This window comes from Tachypleus tridentatus, chromosome 13 (assembly GCF_004210375.1).
Source record: "Tachypleus tridentatus isolate NWPU-2018 chromosome 13, ASM421037v1, whole genome shotgun sequence".
Taxonomy (NCBI): domain Eukaryota; kingdom Metazoa; phylum Arthropoda; class Merostomata; order Xiphosura; family Limulidae; genus Tachypleus; species Tachypleus tridentatus.
The window spans coordinates 66133397-66141950 of record NC_134837.1 but is presented as its reverse complement, the minus strand read 5'-3'; positions in this window follow the sequence as shown (position 1 = coordinate 66141950).

The window sequence follows — 8554 nt, the reverse complement described above, 5'->3', positions numbered from 1 at the left end:
CCCAAGGGTGTAGTTATAATTCAACTTGCAGTGAGATTGTAACAGAAACAAATAAGTGTATTCAATAAATGCAATCTAAGAACTCGTTAACTATCAAACTTAGAGTTAACAGTGTTAAATCGTGTATCAAGTGTTTATTTAAATTCTACAAATAACACAATGGCTAATATTACTTCGGGGTGAAATTTGTAAAGTGCGTTGGATGCAACGAATGGATTCTCTGAACTACTATGCACGTTTAAAGAAGCTAGTCGTGCGTTCATGATCTCCTGAAAACACGTAGGTCCAACAAGTCTTGATAAAACTGAAATAGAAACCCTTGTAACCCGAACTCTTTCGAAAGGTGGACCTTTCTTCTTCAGGGGCAATCTGGGAATGCTCAGTATAATTGAACGAGTGATATATAAAAATTAAGTTTAGTAACGTCACAGAGGTCATCGGACTTTCTGGGTATTCTTTATTTCTTTGTGTAGTGTTATAAGTTCTCATTTCCGGTGGTATGTAGCCGATGGCGATAATGTATATGAAAAGATGATAGTATTTTAACTTTAGAATGGATAAAATACGCGTGTGTTTTTAAGAACTGTGCTTAAGTGTTTAAGTAAAAAAGTAAAATAACACCTGGAGAGTAGTGATTGAGAAAGATGTGTTATATAAATAAATTTAAAAACAGGACAAAATAATTCACCTTTGATATTTCATGAAAAAGTAAGTGAAGAATAAAGTTATTTCTCTGACAGAGATGAAACTAATGGCCGGAGATTACTGATTCCTGGATCTAGATTAATTCAGAAAGGTTGAAAAATGTTTAGCTTAGTAATCCAACATGCTTCTTTTATTTCTCTATTTGCTTTAGTTTTGAATCCTGCTTCAATGCCAGTGAGAGTAACATCGTTGGGGCCCGGCATGGCCTAGCGCGTTAAGGCGTGCGCTTCATAATCTAAGGGTCGCGGGTTTGCGCCCGAGTCGCGCCAAACATGCTCGCCCTTCCAGCCGTGGGGGCGTTATAATGTTGACGGTCAATCCAATCCCACTATTCGTTAGTAAAAGAGTAGCCCAAGAGTTGGCGGTGGGTGGTGATGACTAGCTGCCTTCCCTCTAGTCTTACAGTGCTAAATTAGGGACGGCTAGCACAGATAGCCCTCAAGTAGCTTTATGCGAAATTCCAAAACAAACAAGTAACATCGTTAATGGAATGATCGTGTTAGTTGAAGTGATGAGCGACAGGGAGATCTTTATCGGTGTTAATAGAGGATTTGTGACTGTTAAAACGTTCTTTGAGAGTTGTTTGTGTATGTCCTATATATTGATAATTGCATTTTTACACTGTATAAGATAAATGGTGGTTTTTGTTTCACAACTGATTTATTTAGATATTTTAAAATGTCGTTGATTGTGGTTGTCGGAAAATGATTCAGTATTTTTTATGAATTTACAAGTTTGACACCGGGCTTTACTGCATGGACGACAACCATTTTGGGGTGAGGTGTAATTTATTTTTGTGTGAACAAGGATATCTTTTAGGGTTCTGTTTTTTCGGAAGAAAACAACGGGGATTTCGGGAAATATCCGTTTAAGACGACTGTCAAGCTGTAGTAGATGAACATGTTTTTTCAGAATTCGTGAAACATTTCTGAGTTTAAAATGGTAGATAATAACAAGAGAAATTCTATATATGTAAAAGCAGCTGGTATGAGTAGAGAAAAACGCTATGTGGAGGAGCAAACAATGTTTCGATCTTTTTCGGTCATCGTCTAAATGCTAGGCTGAAAGTAATATGTAAGGATGGACAGGTTAACTGGTTGGACTTATGGGACCAGTTCAGTGGTAGGGGGAACTTTTTTGGAATTTTGGTTTTACTTAAGTAGGAAAGGATCTGAGATATTTGCAAGGGCTATTAGCTCAGCTGTAAAGGAAATTTAAAACTAGTACTAGATAGTGGTGAGGGTAAAGGCAAAATAAAAGAAATAAAAATGAGAGGTAGAGGAAAGTTTAGCGTAGGAACTCAGTATAACAGTGGTTATAAGAATAGGCTTAATTGTTACTACTGTAATGCTAGAAGTATAAGAAATAATATAGATGATTTTAGGGAACTGGTAGAAATAGAATATTTCGATATAATGAGAATAACTGAAACATATTTAAATGTAGATTATAATGCTACAAGTATAAGAAATAAAATACAGTTACGACAGAAAGTGTTCGTACCCCGGCGTCGTGAGTAGTTGTTTCCTCATAACTTAAAAAGTATCACAAGTAGGCTAATAGAAGTATGTTATATTATAAATATTATATTAACACACATCTATATCAATTTTTATGTAAATTGAATGACAAATAAACTGTTTATAAACATAGGAGGGGCAGAAAGTGTTCGTGCGTCTATTTTAATGGTCATTTGTGTAGCCTTTCAGGTGAATTACTTGTCGCAATCTCTCCTCATAGCCCTCCATGATCGTTTGACAGTACTCGACTGGTATTTTCTTCCATTCTTCTTTACAGAAGGCTTCCAACTCTTGCAAGTTTTTTCGGATGACACTGATGAACCTTGGTCTTCAACTCATGTCAAACGTTTTCAATTAGGTTGAGATCGGGTGACTGCGATGGCCACTCCAGAACGCTTATATGGTTCATCTGCAACCAGGATTGCACATATTTCGATGTGTGCTTTGGGTCATTGTCGTGCTGGAAGATCCAACGACGCCCAAGCCGCAAGTTCCGAGCATCATTCTTGATATAAGTGCCTAATATATCAACGTACTCTTCTTTTTCATGATTTTGTTGAGCGGTGAAGACTGCCTACACCAGAAGAGCTGAAGGAACCCCATAGCATGATCGAGTTACCTCCGTGTTTAACTGTAGGCACGGTGTACTTTGGAAAATTTCGTTCCCCCTTCTTACTGAAAATATAGCGAACATCATTGTGGCCGAAAAGCTCGATTTTAGTCTCGTCTGACCAAAGAATACTCTTTCAATAGGTAAAGGGTTTATCTACATGCTTTCTTGCATACCTCAATCGTGCTTATAAATTAACAGGCTTTAAATATGGAGTTCTACGAGAACGGCATGCTTTGAACCCAGAAGAGCGTAACATGTTCGTAACTGTAGAGGTACTTACTTCAACCCCAGTTTCTCTTACCAGTTTCTGAATGTTATTACGTGTTAAACGAGGGTTTCTACTAACTTCTCTGAGAACCTTCCCCCTTGGTTTTCTCCGGAATTTTGGTGGGGCGTCCGGAGCGAGGGAGGTTAGCAGTTGATCCTGTAAGCTTAAACTTGGCAATTATGCTTTGAACAGCAGATTTCGACACATTAAATTGTGTAGCAATACCGGAAAGAGACACACGAGACTTGTATTTTACAATATTCGTTTTTTTAAATCACTGGACAGTTGTGTCCTGTTCGCCATGGTGATCAAGCAGATAATGACAGAGACGGCACTAAATTGCCGGAAGTACATTTTTTGCTGGCTAAATTCCAATCATTATGAACCCATTGTCTAGTTGTGGAATGGTATAATGTAGTTTATTCGCCAAACTAAACAAAATTGTTACGGGAATATCAGTTTTTTCACACGTTCTGAACTGTATGAACACTTTCTGCTCTTCCAATTTTTGGTTATTTGTTTATAAACATTTTATTTGTCGTTTAATTTACGTAAAAAATTATGTAGATGTGTGTTAGTATAATATTTATAATATAGTATACTTATAGTAGCCTAATCGTGATACTTCTTAAGTTATGAGCAAAAAACTACTCGGGACGCAGGGGTACGAACACTTTCTGTCGTAACTGTAGATCACTTTAGGACACTGGTAGGAGTAGAATATTTTCATATAGTGGGAATAACTGAAACATGGCTAGATGTAGATTATTTTGATGGCAAAAGTTTCTGTGAAATACATTAATACATAGTTATAGGTTATTTAATAAGGACAGAATAGTATAAAGAGGGTAGAAGTGGCTGTGCATGTAAATTGTGAGTAACATCCTGTTGAAGTTGATAAAATTAAGGATAATAGCAAGAAGATTAAAACCATTTGGGTTTCTGTTAGTGGATATTAATAGAAATAACATTTAGCATTGTACATCTGTAGATTTACCGCTGTACTAGTGGAGGGTGGGGGTAAATGCTAGGATTTAAATCATTTAGTGAGTTGAACTAATGGCAGATGGGTTTTAATTATAATATACGCAAGGTAATTCATGTGGGTTATCATAATTCAGATTACAAGCCTACTTTGGATGGGAATAACCTTAAAAGTGTTTTGAAAAAAAAATCTGTTAATGTGGATGATCAATATGTCTCATAAGTTATCCAAACAATGTGGCTGTTGATAGCAGTACTGACTATCTGCCCATAAAGTTTGCTCTCAGCTTTCAACTGTTCAATTGTCCTTAGCAAAAGGTAATTTGTCAGTAGCACAGATATCATCATTCTAATTGGCACAGACTACAGATAATGTGGTTTGTGCCAAGCTTACTTGGTTGAGGCAAGGCCACAACTTAATGTATTCCTTTCTGAAAAGTCTTATTAATTGTTCATACCACATTCTTTATGTTATTGTCAATTCTTTCACCTGAGAAAAGTATCTTGCAGATAGCTATTTAGAACTTGTGCTCAACTTGCAATGGACAGTGGCTTGATTTCTGTGGAAACAACGTCCATGTATGATAGCTAGAGTAATGGGGCTCACAAGCAGATTTGCACAGATGACTTTCAGTGAACATAAGTCTTTGAATGAACCACATATACCTTACAGACACACAGTTGTCATAGCTATTTCAGAATTACCAGAGCCAGAGAGTATTTTACAAGTAGTAAGCAGGTCAGGTGGTAGTGTAAATAGGATTTTAGGTTTTATTTGAAGAAATATTGAATACAAGTCTAAAGAGGTTAACACTGTTAAAAGGAGGGATAGTGTTGATATATTATCGTTTTTTTTACTTAATGATAAGACCAGTGGATACAAATATAAATTTATAGTAGAGTCAGAGTCATTTTCAACTGAGACAATTTTGTTTTTCTAAGGGTGGTTTGTAATAAATGTAAGAGAGTTTAAATAATGGCTTTATAAATATTTAAATGATAAAGGCTCTCTTTAAAGTCTTATTGTTGCCTTGCATGTAACCTGAAGTAAACTCATATGATATTGATTTAAAGGAGTTTACACTTTAAAAGAAGAAATTTGACTTTTTAGCTATAAAACTAAACAGCAAGGCCTTGGGTATAAATAACTGAATGACAGCATATTAAGTGACAGGAAATTTTATCAGGAAAAAGAAAGAGAGAAAGAGACCTATAGAAGCATTGGCTTATAATTTATAGAAAAGAAAACAAGGTGTACGAGTTTAGTGTTAGACAAATTTGTAGTACATGATATTCAACAATAGAGCCTTTTTTATGCAAACTGAACATACATTTATGTCTTAATAGGTAATATTGACTGCAGACTAAAAACTTTGTGGACACATTTTCTGTTGATATTTTGGAATTAAAGGGGAATTAAAACTGTGTTACTGTATTGGTCTAGTGTTCATTTTATTGCAATTAAAATTCATTTATTGGTCCATTTTTCGAACGTTCAGGTTTTTTGAGGTGTGAGATACATTCCTTTTTGGATGGTACAATGTGTTACTGTATTTGTCTAGTGTTCATTTTATTGCAATTAAAACACTAATTAATACTTTCAATATTATATTGCATGGTTTGAATAATAGATGAAATTAGTTAACCACATTATCAAGAATATGAACAGTTAACCTACAGGAAGGTGTCAGGATAAAGGTGGTTTTGTTATATATGAATAATAGATGAAATTAGTTGACCACATCATCAAGAATATGAACAGTTAACCTACAGGAAGGTGTCAGGATAAAGGTGGTTTTGTTACATATTACAATTTGCAAAAATCTCTTTCATTGCCTTTGAATGTACACGAAATTTGTGGGTTGTGTGACAAACAAACGTTTGATTATTATGAAGAGCCTTAAGTACGTATTATAAACTGTAAAAATTGATATGAGAAGTAATTTTATATCATTTGTGGAATCTGTTGGACACTCTGGCCTACTGAATAGATTTTTCCATTTTTATATTTGTTATCGACCTATAGAATGGTTCCTCTGAAGTGATTTTCGCTTTTAGCTTAAGTTCTATTAGAATTTTGTTTTATAAGGATATAAATATATTTTTAAAAGTTATTAAAATTGATATACTTTTACACAATATGTGACTTAACTTCCATTTGATGTTCCACAGAAAAGTGCTTGATTTTTCCATAATATTCATTGTTTTAGTGATTTTAAAGAAATGTGTATTGAACAAATAACTAAATAAAAATTAAATAATTGTAAATTTACCTTATTTTTTGTTTGGTTTAGGTTCTGTTGAATGACGACGAGGCATGCTCACTAATATCAGGGGCAGGCAGCTGTTACAGTACATCAGTAAATGAAATATATTGTTTAGATATATTTATTGTTACTGACCAGTCACACAAATAACTGGTAGTTTAGAGTGTAAATTGGTTTAGTGATTATTGACATCAGTACTGCAAAATAAATTCTCATATGTTTTTATGTCATTTATTGGTCCATTTTTCGAATGTTCAGGTTTTTTGAGGTGTGAGATACATTCCTTTTTGGATGGTACAATGGAAGGCATGTGGGCTGATTGAAGAGCAGGTCAAATACATCCCAGTACTTTCAGAATTTCACTTTGTTTTCAAAGTATCAGTCACTGCTGTACTTAACTCACTATACAGCAGTCTAATTATGGAATTTTAACATTTAACTGTGGCATATACACTTACATCTCTGATTTGTTGGTCTTTTACTGGTTCAGTTGTTCCAAACCTGTATACTGTACAGTACATAATGTTAATGCTGTGATGCCATCTTTAGTTGATGAAAACAATTTAGTTAAGAATTTGTGAAAGGAATTCAGTTGCTTGATAAAGCAAATATTATCCATACTGAGGTTATTGTTAATTGCTGTATAGAAAACAAAAAATATGTTATCCAAGTTCTCAGACCTTTAACATTTTATTGTGTCATAAAATATTTTACAAAATGAAACATAACATTTTGATATGAGGTATTTCAAAAGTGGTATTTGAGTTGTGATTTATATTTCTGTAGTTGTAACTTAAGAGATTTCAAGACCTATATTTTCATGGTAATTTTTTATTTATTTGTCAATTCCTTGTTGCTGTAGGAAGTTTTCACTTGTTCACATATTGAATCAGCCTTATGGGAACTGATGCTGTGGTACCTTAAAGCTGAAATCGTGACAAAGTAGACATGTAGTGGTATTACAATATTTATAAAAATATAACATTTTATATAGAAAGTTTAATAAACTTGTATTTTTTTTAATGACAGCAGTTTCTTATTACTTTCCTAACAACAACTAAGTGAGGTTTTGTAAAATGTTAGTTTTTGTGAAACTTAAATAGCGTGTTCTTGGAACTAATATAGAAATATATAAACACACAAACAAATACATACACTTGTTACATGTCGTTTGACAACATTTGTCTCTAGACATCAATGTTTGTATAGCACTGGACATAGCAACTGCAGAACAAAGTTTTATATGAAAAATGAACGTGACAAGTGAAAATAATGCATTTTAAGTCAAGGAAAAATTATTTCGATTTAACAAACGTTGGAAATCAGTTCATAGAATATAGTTAATTCTTGTGACTGGTTATTCCTAGTTAGTACATTAACATATAGTTAATTTGTCTGCTATGGAAATTATAAGAATCCTATAGTTGAAACCAAAGGAAAATATATTGTATGTTAATTGCATTACATTTGCCATCTCAGGTACCGACGAGGCCTCTGGACAAACACTAGTAATAGTTAATACGTCAAAAGATTTCTGATGTATTAAACAGTCAACATCATTATATAACATCAGTCATTCATCTGTGGCTTCAAATAATGTTAAGTACACACTGGTACACGTAGAATGGTAGACTCGACATCAAATAATGTTAAGTGCTCGAGGGCTATCTGCGCTAGCCGTCCCTAATCTAGTAGTGTAAGATTAAAGGGAAGGCAGCTAGTCATCACCACCCACCGCCAACTCTTGGGCTACTATTTTACCAACGAATAGTGGGACTGACCGCAAAATTTTAACGCCCCCACGGCTGAAAGGGCGAATATGTTTGGTGCGACAGGGAATCGAACCCGCGACCCACAGACTACGAGTCGAGTGCCTTAACCACCTGGCCATGCCAGGCCCTTCGCCTATGTCAGTCATACGTATATGACATTATAATACGGTGATGTATCCTGATATGTGCGTGGGTATAGGTCTTCCGGTATATTAAGTAAACATACATCATTTCGAAACAAAATTTTTAACAATTATGATTTTATAAAAATGTGTTTTGTCTCAAATAACACATATTTAGAAGCATCTAACTCAATATATGTGTCTGTATTGAAAGTATGTATGAAGAAAGCGTAATTAGACTATATATGTACGTTTATATAACGCGTATATATAGGATAAACCGGAAAATCTTTTCACACGCGC